The sequence below is a fragment of the Dermochelys coriacea genome, chromosome 2 (genome assembly GCF_009764565.3).
Source record: "Dermochelys coriacea isolate rDerCor1 chromosome 2, rDerCor1.pri.v4, whole genome shotgun sequence".
NCBI lineage: Eukaryota > Metazoa > Chordata > Testudines > Dermochelyidae > Dermochelys > Dermochelys coriacea.
In genome coordinates, this window is record NC_050069.1 from 112,749,914 (window position 1) to 112,765,076 (window position 15,163).

A 15,163-nucleotide genomic window follows, 5' to 3' on the forward strand; every position below is an offset into this window, starting at 1 on the left:
GGAAAACATGGCAATGTCGCTGTCATTTTACTGCAGTTGGGTGATGGTTAAATGAAATCTTTACTCGGTATTTTTGGGTCTGTCAATGTAAATGTCAGTGTGTTAGTTTATTGGATCCAGATAATGTAATTTCAACAAACAGGATACATTTGTGTCATTAAATTAGAATTACCTTCACATTTGCTTTGAAAGTTAAAATGATTATATGTTACATGTTAAAAAGGTTTAAAATAAATGCAGCCTCAGAATACTAGCTATATAGTGAGCCTTACTATAAAGATGTAGGTTATTGTCTGTTAATATTACTCTGGGCTAATGCTGTGTCAATCTGGCTCCTATTCCTTAGAAATCAGTTATGAAGTCTCTGTTGAACTCTCATTACGCTATAATCTTGGCCAATTCCTAAACGTGTAAAATGTAGGTTAAAATTGCAGGGTTTAAGCCAACTTTTTGTAGCAAATATGCTGAAAGTACAGGCAAAGGTCTGGGGTTTTTCCCCCTCTTGTATAAAGAAAGAATTAGAATTGTCTGATTGAAAAATGTCTTATAAATAAGGTTTTGGAAAAATTTGACTTTTATTTTTAGTAATTTCAATGGATAATATCAATTTTTATTTTTAAACTTTTTTTTATTGGTTTTATTTTTCTCAGTTGTGTGTAATTATGGGTTTTAAGCATTTTATTTTTATTGATTCGAATTTTCATAGTTTTGGGAAACAAAAGGCGATAGGGTTAGGGCAACACTGACCGCGGGTTCCCAGCGCTGTCAAGGGGCGCAAGTCACCTGGGTGCAAGATGAGGGGGTGGGTTGCTGTGGTCCTGGCCCGGCAAAGCAGAGACTCCCAGCTAGGGCCACAAGGAGCAGGATGATCCCTGAATGCAGGTGAGGTCATCCCTCTGCTCAATGACTCCTGCCCAGGGATGGCTCCCAGCCATTGAGTGAGAGAGCAGGACTGTGACAGCAGGCTGGAGAGAGCTCCCTGGGTGACAGTGGGGCTGTTGACGCTGGATCCCTGCAGCCAGTAGGTGCAGGGGAGGCTGCACTGGATGACTGTTGTTGATAGATTTTTTGTTTTTCTATTTCTGCATGTCAAGTGAAATCAACATTTATTGAGGACTAACTATACGCCTTCTTATAAATATCTGCTCCCCCCTGCAAAAAAAAACCACACCAGAATAATCCCCCCAAAGCAAAATGGATTTAAAAATAAATATCTACTTAAAACACAAAACAGACTTTTTCACATTTCTATTTCCTAGGTAACCTCAAAATTAGTTTGGGAATTTCTGGGGAAGTCCGAGAAAGGGGGTAAAGAGAATGGCCCCCCCCCAAATTAAATGAGCAAAGTTTGCCTTTTGATATGCATATGTGCTCCTGTATATGTCTCAGGACAAAATCTGCATTTAGTATTTTGTATAGATATTTTGTATGGTGCAAGGGCAAGTTGCACCATAGAAGTATGGAAGGTAACCTGCAAAAGAGAAAGGAATTAGCTATGTTCCCTTTTCCCTTTTTTTATGTGAGGTATAAAGAAGGCTTGAAAGTCTTTCTGTTTAGAAATTTAAGTATTGTTTATCATATTTTTCCTGGGAGACTCGGCATGTGATTCAGGAACTAGTGGAATTGTGACATCACAAGGACTGAGGAAGTAAAACTGGACGGGTGGGTGGTAATGGGGTTTTTAGAAATACCATTCAAAACTTTTTTTAAAAAATACCTATTTAATTCAAACACTAGATATATATATATAACTGGGAGGAGGCCTTTGTTAATGGTGCAACACCACCCCTGTTAAGGGATGTGAAAGTCCCCACTCCAATTTTTTGGGCCTCCAAGGAACAAAAATAAGTAACTTGATACTTTTGAGATTTAAAAAATAAACAACCAAAAAACAAAAAAACCCAAGCTGAAAAATCCCTAATTTTTGGGCTTTTGTGGAAGTGGGAGAAACATTTCAGTTTTACTTCACCTATCATAGATAAGCACAAGAACAAAAAAAAAAACCCACCACCAATCCTTTTTGCCTGTGGAATTCCCCTTTGTATAGAACCTTCCTGTTTTATGTATTTCTCACACTCATTTTTTGTCTACTTTCCGACTCCCTCTCTGTGCGCATCTATCTACCTTCTGATTTTGCCCTTCTGCTCTGTGCTACTTCTCTCTGTATTCTTCCTTCCCCCAACTCCCACATCCTTTGCCCTCTTTTCTATTTCTCTATCCCCTTTTTTCTCCATTTAGTATTATATATTATATCTGGTACCATTTTGTTCCTCTGCTTCTGAGCTGATGACATTTAGGAAATTATATCCCTCAGTGGCCAAACTTCTCAATGTTCCTTTTCAGCTTTGAACAAGACTGATGGCCTGTTGCCAGCTGAGATATGCATTTAAAGGATGAACATGCCAAAGTCAGACTATCAACAATTTTCTCACTCCCATAATTAGAATGCGCATTGTTCTTGGTCTTCGAGAAATGCCACGCATTTATGACAAGCAGCATACACAATGGAACAAATTTAAATGTTTGCATAGATAGAGAAGTATACACCCTTGGGACCTGTGCTATTTAATAAAGTAGGCATAGTGTCTGGTAGCACTGTTTTGAACTATGCATATATGTAAATCACTATTTATCTTGTATGTGTGTGTTGCGGGGGAGGGAGGTTTTGGGAAACTTGAACCCATCTTCTGTACAGTGAAAGATCACTTGTATAGCCTGTTCTCTTGTCTTATTTAATGATATATAGAGAAGAGGAATCTAGATGGCTATTCAAAATAAATACAGACAGATATAAGATTTCGTGGTTATGTAGTTTAGTAATTGAAGAAGTCTAATTGAATTTCAATTCAAATTTGTCTGTTAAAGGATTCTTCTTTTCCCATCACACCCCAATCCGAATGCTTTTACAACTCTTTATTGTTTATTTTGCATTTCTTACTGAAGTTGAAATAGTCTTTGTTACCTGAACCTGCACTGGGCTTGTTGATAGTTCAGGCTATATTTGGCAATGCTTTGTATTCCAGCCAGTGTTTATACATAAGGTATACACGAGAGAGTAACTGTTTAGAAAATGGAGCACTGCTTCACTTAGCTAACCTCAGGCTTTTGGCCAATTTTTCTGAGGACTTCTTCAGAAATGTCAGGCCTGGGCTGTGCTGAAACTGCAGCCATGAAAGCATGACATGAAATGGAATAGAAGAGTGCAGTTGGTCCTTTTAATTTAGGCTACCAAGAAGACAGTTGTAGAGATGCACTACTGTTTGGATTTGATTGATGATCGTAGGGGTCATTGAAATGAAGGTTTGGAAGTAATTTTTGGATTTCATCTAGTCAGTCCCCTGGCTTATGCAGGACCTAGTTCATCTCTGACAGGTGTTTGTCTCATCTGTTCTTAAAAATCTTTAATGATGAGAAATCCACAACCTCCTTTGGAAGCCTATTCCAATACTTAACAATCCTGATAGAACATTTTCCCTAATATCAAAACTAAATTTCCTTTTCTGGGGATTACTTCTTGTCCTGCCTTCAGTGGACATGTAGAACAATTGATCACTGTCCTTTTTATAACAGCCTTTAACATATTTGAGGACTGTTATCAGGTCCCCCCTCAGTTGTCTTTTCTCGAGACTAATCAGGCCCAGTTTTTTAAACTTGCCTTATAGGTCAGGTTTTCTAAACTTTTTTTTTTTGTTTTTAAATCTGCTCTCCTGTGGACTCTCCAATTTGTCCATATTTTTCCTTAAGTGTGGCACCCCGAATTGGACACACTACTCCAGCTGAGGCCTCACGAGGGCTGAGTAGAGTGGAACAGTTACCTCCTATGTCTTGCATATGAGACTCCTGTTAACACACCCCAGATGGGTATTAGCCTTTTCACAGCTGCATCACTCGGAATGCCCAAGACTCTGAGTTACCTTGTTATGAGGGAGTCTTTCTTGTGGAGCTAGGTGTCAGTGCCTGTACATCACTGGTCTTTCAACTACGTAAGCATTCTCCTCAGGACTCTGCTGGTCCTGCTTTGTTTTGCAGGTTAACATGAGGTGCATCCCAATCCCTCATCCCTCTAAAAGAGTGTTTCCCTGTAATGTCCAGTCCCTGTCAGTGGGCGCACTCAGAAATTATCAGGGAAGCTGCCTCCCAAAGAGACAGTGTACATGCGACTGGAAGGTTACAACTCAGGTTTCCAGCTTTGCTTAATTTGACAGCACTGAGATGTATTCATAATATTACAAGAATGTTGTAAGCTCATTAACAAAGGTAGAAATTTAAGAGTGAATGAGTATGGATAATGGAAACAGAATTAGGGGGGAGGGATAGCTCAAGGGGGGAGGGATAGCTCAGTGGTTTGAACATTGGTCTGCTAAACCCAGGGTTGTGAGTTCAATCCTTGAGGGGGCCATTTAGGGTTCTGTGGCAAAAATTGGGGGACTGGTCCTGCTTTGAGCAGGGGGTTGGACTAGATGATCTCCTGAGGTCCCTTCCAACCCTGATATTCTATGCAAGTATTTCTAAATGGTTACAAATAAAACAAAAGTATAACGCACTCTCCAGAGACTAAAACTTAACAGGTTACAATCCTTGTCTAAAGCAGCCTTATCTCACCCAAAGCTTTTCTTGCGGTGTTTCAAATTAGATTGGTTGAGATCCCTGTTTTCATTGGCAAAACTGCACTGCCTGGTTACCCCTTCAACTATAGGATAAAAGAGGCGTTCTGGTGCCTTGTTCTTGTACCCCAAAGTCCATTCTTTTTGTTTCCAGAGTCAGGATGCTCTTCCCTGTTGAGTTCAGATCCCTCTGTCAACCTGTTTTTCCTGTGGACATTACTTACAAATGGGGCTTACTTTGTGTTGGTTTTACAATGCTTAATATACATGGGAGACAAGGCAGATAGGTGATTTTCCCCATCCCTTTTGTCTGGCAAAACCTGCTTGTCTACCTTGCCAGGGACACAGATTCTAAATGTATTTTCAATACGTAAATACAACTTCTTAAACATCACCCATACACACATCCCACAGTGATAAGGTGCATCAACTTCCACTAGAGGTAAGCTTCCACTGGACACCTTATACAACCCTTTGTGCATAAATTATTGAAAGCAGTGTGTTAAGTGTAGTGAGTTTGTCAGGCCGAATATGAGTTGGTGTAACAACAGTGAACCCTTTGTCATTTTGCATGGAGGAGTTTTTAGGATTACAATCACATTGTTGAGTGATATTTAATTTGTGATCCACTGTAACCCCCAGATCCTTTTCAGCAGTACTATCATCTAGTCAGTTATTCCCCATTTTGTAGTTGTGCATTTGATTTTTCCTTCCCAAGTATAGTAATTTGCACTTGTCTTTATTTAATTTCATCTTGTTGACTTCAGACCAGTTCTCCAATTTGTCAAGGTTGTTTTGAGTTCTAATCCTGTCCTCTGAAGTACTTACAACCCCTCCCAGCTTGGTGTCATCAGCAAATTTATAAGCGTACTCTCTCCTCTACGCAAGTCATTAATGAAAATACTGAAGAGTACCTGACTCAGGACAGACCCCTGCAGGATCCCTCTAGATGCACCCTCCCATTTCCACAGCAAATCATTGATAACTACTCTTTCAGTATGTTTTTTCCAACCAGTTGTGCACCCACATTATAGTAATTTAATCTAGTCTGCATCTTTCTAGTTTGCTTATGGAATGTCACGTTGGATTGTGTCAAAACATTTACTAAAATGAAGATAAATCACTTCTACAGCTTCTTCCCTATCCACTAAGTCAGTAACTCTGTCAAAGAAATTGTTGGGGGTTTGACATGATTTGTTCTTGACAAAATCGCGCTGGCTAGTATTTATCACCCTGTTGTCCTCTAGGTGTTTACAAGCTGGTTGGGTAATAATTTGTTCCAGTATCTGTCCATGTAATCAAGTTAGGATTGGGGTCCTCTTTGTTCCCCCTTTTAAAGGTAGGTACCATAGTTGCCATTTTCCATTCCTCTGAGACCTTCTCTGAGTTCTTGAAGATAATTGCTAATGGTTACAAGATTGGTTCAGCTAGTTCCTTACGTATCATAGGGTGAATTTCATCAGGCCCTGCCGCCTTAAATACATCCAACTTGTCTAAATAGTCTTTAACCTGTTCTTTCCCTATTTTGGCTTTTGTTCCTTCCCCTTGTTGTTAATATTGTTTTAAGCATCTGGTCACCATTAACCTTGTTAGTGAAGACTGAAGCAAAATAGGCATTAAATACATCAGCCTTCTTGATGTCATCCTTTTTTAGCTCTTCGACCCAGCTAAGTAATGGACATACATTTTCCTTCATCTTTCTCTTGTTCCTAATATTTTTCTAAAACCTCTTTTTATTGTCTTCTGTGTCCCTTGCTAGGTACAACTCACTTTGTACCTTAGCTTTTGTAATTTCGCCCTTACGTGCATGTGCTAGTCTTTTGCACTCATCTGTAACAATTTGTCCACATTTCCACTTTTTGTAGGATTCCTTTTTATTTGTTTGGGGTTATTAAAGATCTCCTAATGGAACCATATTGATCTCTTACTATTCTTTCCTTCGCGTTGGGGTAGTAGGCTGTTGTGTCATAAATATGTTTTTGAGAAACTACTAGCTCTCATGGACTCCTTTTCTCAGATTTTTTATCCATGGAACCTAACCTATTAATTTTCAAAGTCCATTGTTCTTATTCTTCTGCTCTCACTCCTTCCTTTCCTTAGAATCATGAAGCCTAACATTTCATGATGACTTTCATTTAAAAATTTTGTGTGTGTGTGTGTGTGTGTGTGTGTGTGTATACACACACATAAATACACACACACACATCTCTCCATATTTTTCATATGGCAGAGAGAAACTCCATGTATATGTGTGCGAGCTCTGCTTTTCATTTTCCAATAGTAAGTGGGCGTGAGCATTTCCCAGACTTTGTTGTTACATTGTGTTCATAGAGTGGAAATTGTTTTTGCTAAAATTTTTTTTGGAAAGATTAGGAAATCGATTTTTCCTGCAAGGATGAATAGGAGAGAAGGCCAATCACATTGCTGCTAAGAAATGAAAATGAAAACGGAAATCCTGCTTGAAAGAGCTAGTGAGTCGAGCTTACCTTATGACAAAAATGAAAGAGGGACATCATGAAGGCTATCATCTAAAACAGTACAGTGACTCCAACTGAGCATTTCTTAGGACTTGTCTACACAGTAAAGTTTCACAAGTTATATTAGTAAAAAGAAAAGGAATACTTGTGGCACCTTAAAGACTAACAAATTTATTTGAGCATAAGCTTTCGTGAGCTACAGCTCACTTCATCGGATGCATTTGCTTTTTTCCACCAAATGCATCCGATGAAGTGAGCTGTAGCTCCCGAAAGCTTATGCTCAAATAAATTTGTTAGTCTCTAAGGTGCCACAAGTATTCCTTTTCTTTTTGCGAATACAGACTAACACGGCTGCTACTCTGAAACCTGTCAGTTATATTAGTGTAACACTGCTCTCTGCACCCTCCCTCCTCGCTCTCCATGTGGACACAGATTCTTGTATAAGGGAGACTCTCTTCCTCCCCCCCACCCAACCTCAGCTTATTTTAAACACTTTCCCAAGCAATATAAACAAAAAAGCCACATTGGGGGTGGGAGTGGAGGTCGAGTTTACCAGTATAACTATCTCTGTTTAAACTTGATTGATTTTCCTCAACAATATTAGCCCAACTAGCCTTTGAAGTTACTGTCTCAGTAAGGTAGCTAACACCTTTGCTGTGGATTGGTTGGAGAGTTTTCTACAAAACCAAGTTAACAGGGAAGCAGAGAAAATTGTCTTTACAATAAACCAGCGCCGCTGCCCCTCCCCCACGTGCGTCTTCTGTAGGAAAAATAGCAAAACTTGTGGAAAAGCTCTAAAAACGTACACCTTCTAATTTTTTTAAGATACAATTTTTCACTGTCCCAGCTTGATGGTGGTAGAAAGGGAAGGAAAGGAAATGTATGTTATACGGGATTTATTCTTTAAATCAGATTTCTTTTTTCAATTGACTTTTTAATTTACATTACATATGGTGTATCTTTTAAAAATCTATTTAAAATTAAATTTCAAATGTTAAGGCTTAAAATTATTATAATTACATAAAATAATTTAAAATAAATACAAAAATTATATTAAACAGTATGTTTGCTGCCAAGTTCAAACTACTGAATTGGTGGAAGTCACTGGCTAAGGACCTGAAACTAGAGTTTGTTAAGGTAATAAACCAGTTTTTGACAGTAGTAGCCTTTTCTGCCAGTTCAGGGAGAATATTTTCTTCATTTCAGTTTATTCAACTTACTTCAATGACTAGTTTACTTAAAGTTAATAAATGAATTGTGAGTTGAAAAAGCAGGAAAGCTATTTTCCCCTCTTCCAATCTTTGAATAAAAACTAGGTATGAGAGGATCAGATCTATTAGTTCTAAAATCTTGACAAACATGATAACCAGAAACAATCAGTTCAATATACTAATTACAGATAACACCGCCCTTGTTTAATAATTCAATTAGTTATAATGCAAAAATTCCCCACCTATGTATCTAGCACATTTAAGGTATTTTTAGTTAATTAAAAAAATTAAAATGCTGTTTTTGTGTATTTTTATTGTATTTTAGTTCCAGTCTATATAGCAAAAAGAAAAGGAGTACTTGTGGCACCTTAGAGTCTAACGAATTTATTTGAGCATAAGCTTTCGTGAGCTACAGCTCACTTCATCTGAAACCAGTCTATATAGCACTTAACTTGTATCACAAGTAAAAAATTAATAATCATCTAGTAAATAAGAAATACAGCATTCACCATTTTCTCATAAAAATGTAAAAAATAAAAATCTGGATAAATGTAAGTTAAGCTGTAAAATTTCTTAAATAAATGTGTATTGATGTAGTGTATCCTCCTGATTAGTGAAAAGAAGCACCACATTTAGTATATGGGCTATATTTAGTTACAAAACAACATGTTTGTTTTAGTGGTTACCAGCGGATAAGAATCAATCTTTCTTTAGGAAAATAACTAAAAAGTACAAATGCTAAATACAATTAAGATGGATTATTTAAATCAAGATTTTAAATCAATTCACCTTGGTAAAGCTTTACTCATAAGGTTTTTGGATCAGTCCAAGCACTGGAAATCTAATTTACAGAAGAATAAGAACATGGGACCATGCTTCCAAAATATGGTCACTTTTGCATGTGGTGATCACTTCAGTTTACTTGAGTGTTTGTGTGTTTGTATATTAAATTTCCTAAATTTCCATATGTAAACCTCATTATTTTTGTCTCAAAATGCATGCAAGCAACTGAATTGTGTGTGCCAAGATAGGCTGGGTTGAGACCGCTTTGAAAAACTTGGCCCATATTGTATCACTTTTAAAGTAATCTCTAAGTACTTAGAAATCTTTATGATCTTCATTATTATGACATCTGGATAACTTGCATAGTTTTTGTTGGTCTTGCCAGCAAATATGTTTGGTTTCTTGTGTATGTTACTAAAGGGACCACTTGCATGAGGATATTTCAGTTTACTTCTAGTAATAGCAGTGTCACTTTCCAAATGTAAATGAACAAATAGGTGCCAAAATTTTTCTAACATTTTGGAAGCAAAAATATGGCCATAAAGTATTGCTTTTGTTCTTGTATTTGCTAGGATTTTTGTTAACTGTTTTAAAATGCTGTGTTAAAAACACCAAAATCTATTGTTTACTGGGTTGCATTCCAGTTCCCATGTGAGCAGAAGCAATCTTAGCCTGTTTCATTTTATTGGTGGAGATAGTCTGAAACCCTGGCAAATGACTAAAAGACAGTAAAATTTTGAGACCATCCATCATCCTCGCAGATTGAAGACCTAGAAGTCCTAAAAAAGCTACTTATTAAAGGATAATCACTGCTTTTTTATCACCAAAGGAGAAGAAAAATAACTTGCATCAACTTGTTTTGAATGCTCTTACATGATGAGTGTCTAATTTAAGACAATGCTGTGATCCTCAGTTGAGGAGGTTAACGGTATTGTTCAAAGTAGTGTGAGCCATCATGCTGGATGTCTTCAGATTGTTTAAAGGTAGCTTTAGGAATTTGTCTGCTGTCAGTGAATAGCAGTGCACAGCGATGACTGTATACTTTCTAACAACAGTAGCTCTACTTCATTCAGAAAGGATGCATGCAGAGCAAGTTTGGTATAAACAGCACATTTATCCCCTGGTTTTTGGAGTTAGCATCTTGCTTGTTCTATGTTAGTAATCAGGTGTGTTCATTTATTTGGCCCAAGTAAAAGATATTTGTAGAAAATTTTCAAATGTATAAATGCATTTATTTTTTATTGTGCAGCACTATTAATGAAATGTATTTTTTTGAATTAGCAAATTCTAGTTGTAACAAAAATAATCCGCATATTTAGTAGGCATTTTTAAGATTTTAGTTCTTCTTTCAAATACTTAAATAATTGAAATTCTTTCTCTTTCTTTCATTATGAAATTAAATAAAAGTAAATTCTTGTTTGTGGGGAAGGGGAAGAAATTAGAATTATGGTTGGGAAACTTGAACCTGAGGTCCTGGGGAGGATAGTTAAAAGTGTACAGCAGTCTCTAACTTTCATGTCCCATTGCATTTCCAGTAGGGAATACTTTTTTGTATATTAAGCTCTGCAAGTTGCACTCTCCAATCAGTGCTTGTAATTTCAGTTGGTTGACATGGCAGTGATGATTGTGCATGCTGGTTTATGAGACAATCTTGACTAGTCACCATATTTAATGTTAAAATGAATCACAGGAAGAGTAGAGCAGCTAGGGCACTGTACCCTACTTGTGTGTGTGCTTAGTTTTTCATGTACAGATGTGATCTCATTACACTGGCCTCGTTGTAGTTAATGGTCTGTATGCACGCTCTAAGGGCAAGGCTACAATGGAAACTTCAAAGCGCTGTCACAGGAGTGCTCCCTCAGCAGCACTTTTAAGTGCAAGTGTGGTCATGCGTGAACGCTGAGAGTGCGCTCTCCCAGCGCTCCTGGTAATCCACTTCCACTAGCGCTTTAAAGCACTCTGACTTGCTGTGTTGAGGGGGTGATTTTTCACATCCCTGAGCCAGGAAGTTAGAGCACTATAAAATGTAAGCATAGCCAAGCCCTTAAACAGACTTCACTGGAGAAGTGAAATGAAATTGTGGTTTGAGGGATCGGGAGGGGAGGGGTTTATGTGTGTAATGCAAGCGCGCAAGGAGTCAACCTAGTTTTCATTTCTTTGTGACTTACAAAGATTTTCACTTGCATAGCACCTTTCCTCTGATAATCTCAAAGCACTTCAGACAATTGAGCCTGTAAGAGAAGGTAAGTATGTATACATTGTTCTCCTAATTTAGAAAGTTTTGTTTTCTCTTAACAGTTGATGGGTTTGTATTTAAATACTTAGCTTGTTATAAGAAACAATTCAATTTGTCAGAGTAATATGGATGAGCTTTTGGGATAAACTGTGTTCATAGTTAAGGAGGAACAGCTTCTTTAGTGCATGGCTATTAACATCATACACACAAACCATAAATGAGGGTTAATCCTGTGCAAGTGTCTGTCATAATTGATGTGGAATGTAGAGAATAATAAATAACGGGCAGTGATGTAATAGGGCTCAGTTACAGAAGGGAGGGAATATTCATAATACGTCAGATGTTCCCCTTTTTCTGTATAAGGAATAATTTATTCACTAGTGGAAACAAAGTACAATGTATTTTTGTTCACCTGTTGCTCACTGCCATGTACTGTAATCCTGTTTATAGACCAGGTGCTTCAGTTACCCACCTCTAATTTTGAGAGGGTTATACAAAGTTGCATTAGTTGTTTGCTTAGTGAGGGAACAACTGCATTTATCCATGCTAGAGAGGGGAATGGAGACTAGAGTGTTTAGATACAAATAGTTTTTTTTCTGGAAATCCTGAAATAGATAGAATTTATTTAATGTAGTACATATATATTAAAATAATAAATTGTATAAATAAAACAATTGGCTATTGGGCTGGATTTCCACTAGGATGATTAAAGGAGTGGAGAACATGCCTTATAGTGATAGACTCAAGGAGCTCAATCTGTTTATTCACAAAGAGAAAGTTAAGGGGTGTCTTGATCTCAGTGCCTTCTCAGGAGACAAATATTTGATAATAGATAGTTCTTCAATGTAAAACAAAGACCTAATAAGATCTAATAGTTGAGAATTGAAACTAGACAAATTCAGACTAGAAATAAGGCTCAATTTTGCTTAACAGTGAGGATAATAACCATTGGAACAATTTACGGCTTGTGGTGAATTCTCTTTCACTGGCATTTATTTTTAAAATTAAGAATGGATGTTTTTATAAAAGAGGTGCTCTAGTTCAAACAGAAATAAATTAAGGAAAGTTGTGAGATGCGTTATGCAGGAGCTCAGACTAGATGATCACAATGGTCTCTTCTGGATTAAAAATCTATGGATTTGTAAATCATAGGATATAAGAACTATAACTGTCATCTTCTTTGAACTTGCTTACCCCTCCCCAGTCCATTTTCTTTGCAAAAGCCTGAGAGAGCACAGATATGTTTTGCAGCGTGCCTGGAATGTTGCCATCTTACGCTCAGTCAGATCAAACTTAGGCTGGTGGTTTGAGAAAAGGAGCCAAAAGTGTTCCTTCAAGTACGTATTGGTGTGGATCCCACTGCAGAAGTGTGTGCACCTCATGCTCTTGAGATCAGAATCTTTTGAATAGCTGTGTATGTTGCCCTTTGCCAGAGCATAAAGAGCAGACCCTCTTTCAGTTCGTTCTTACTGCCTATGGCAGCTAGATGCCAACTAGAGTATATCTGACTTGCTTCTTGAGTGCTTCAACAATTGTTTTCACAAAAACTAGTGAAGAACTTTATCGTCTCCACCCTTTTGAATTGGATGCTCCCCCCAAAAAGAGAGAATAATAACTCTTTGGTATTACCTTTTCCTCCCCCCCCAATATCTCCCGTACAATGGGGTGAGGCAGTTTGCAGAAACCACCATGCTTCCTAGTGGACTCTGTGACGGGTTTGGTCACGGAGACCCCCCTGGGACTGTCACCTGACGTGCTGGAACTACCTCTGAGTCTGTTTGCCCTTCCAGCTTGGGACTCCAGAACCCTTCCTTGTTGAACCAGACACACTAGCCTGCTGCAACACAGACCCAGATCTGGTCCATGCCCCCAAAACTGCAGACTTTAACCAAAAACTGCTCAGCAGGTCACCTATCTCCAGCACCCAGACACCCAGTTCCCAATTGGATCCAAACCCCAAATAAATCCATTTTACTCTATATAAAGTGTATACAGGGTAAACTCATAAATTGGCTGCCCCCTACAACATTGCTTGATAGATATAGATTTGCACAGCTGTTTGCTTCCCCAGGTATTAATCACTCACTCTGGGTTTACTAATAAACAAAAATGATTTTATGAAGTGTAAAAAATAGGATTTAAGTGGCTTCAAGTAATAACAGACGGAACAAAGTAAGTCACCAAGCAAAACCATGCAAGTCCAAGCCTAATACATTAAGAAACTGATTGCAGGTAAAATCTCACCCCCAGAGATGCTCCAGTAAGCTTCTTTCACACACTAGACTCCTTCCTAGTCTGGGCCCAATCCTTTCCCCGGTACAGTCCTTGTTAGTTTCAACAGCTGTCTTAGGGGGAAAACAGGTGTGTTCTCATGACTGGCAGCCCCCTTTTGTTCCACCCCCTTATATAGCTTTGGCACAAGGTGGGAATCTTTTCTCTTTGGATCCCCACCCTTCCTTCTAAATGGAAAAGCACCAGGTTTAAGATGGGTTCCAGTATGTTGTGACATGTTCACATGTCTTGTGAGACCCCAGCCTCCACTCTTCCAGAGCTGGCCTGCAAGTACCCAGGAAGGTTTACAAGTAAACAGAGCCATTTACAGGTCATTGATTCTGAAGCACCCTTAATGGCTTCCACTTAATATGTTTACATCAGTAATACAAGTTTAGATCTTAACTCCAGATATAGAAATAACACATGCAAACAAATGGGATGAACACCCTCAGTCGATCATAAGCTTTGTAATGATACCTTACAAGAGACCTTTTGCATAAAGCATATTCCAGTTACATTGTATTCTCACTCCTAAGCATATTTCCATAAAACATTATGGAGTGCAAGGTCACAGACACTTCACCTGTCAGGGGTCAAACCCTGCCTGTCCTGTAGTTGCCTCTTCCCTCTTACAGATGGAAATAGCTGAAGTCTTTTCTGTGTGGAGAAAGCCACATCCCAGACAGGTGCTCTGTGCATTGATCTTCCTTCTTGAAGACTTGTGGTCCAGGAACACTTGGCCCAAGTTACATCTGCTAGTGCAGTCCATGTAGGTTACTTCCGACCCTGGTACATGCCAACAGCCAGATTAGAACCAAAGAAATTGTCATTGGCCAATGTTTCTATGAGCAGACACCATACTCTGGAGTTCAGAGAGAAGAAGGCATTGAAGAAGGTGCCAACAACATCAGTGCCAGCAACCTCAACGACATGGGTTCCATTGCGGACTACCTTGGCCCTAGTTATCTTGGTAATGACCCCAACAGATCCGGCATTGCACCCCCAACACCAAAGGATAACTTGGTCTCCAAAAGACAAGGCTGGATGAAACACAAACATGGCTCTGAGAACTGTGTGACCACCCCACAAAGAGTACTCCAAATGGCATTCCTCCAAGGGCAAAACCTTCAAACTAGTATATGTGAAAGAAAACGTAGAATCAAATGAAGTAAAAATCTTTAAATGAACCCACATGTTCCATAGAATCTCTAGGGATAGTAATTCCATGCTCTAATAAGAATATAACAGTAGGGATCTATTATCGACCACCTGACCAGGACAGTGACACTGATTATGAAATGCCAAGGGAGATTAGAGAGGCTATCAAAATAAGAACTCAGTAATAGTGGGGGATTTCAGTTATCCCCATATTGACTGGGTACATGTCACCTCAGGACAAAATGCAGATAACATTTCTCAATACTTTAAATGACTGCTTCTAAGAGCAGCTAGTACAGGAACTCACAAGGGGAGAGACTATTCTTGATCTAGTCCTGAGTAGAGCTCAGGATCTGGTCAAAGAGGTAATTATAACAGGACTGCTTGGAAATAGTGACCATAATGTAACAACATTTAACA

General features: G+C 38.4%; 1 protein-coding gene across 1 annotated transcript in view; it reads left to right on the plus strand.

The window, feature by feature from the left end:
- Positions 1 to 15,163, plus strand: part of JARID2 (jumonji and AT-rich interaction domain containing 2) — a 315,117-nt gene that overhangs the window by 174,923 nt on the left and 125,031 nt on the right. The window lies entirely within an intron of this gene.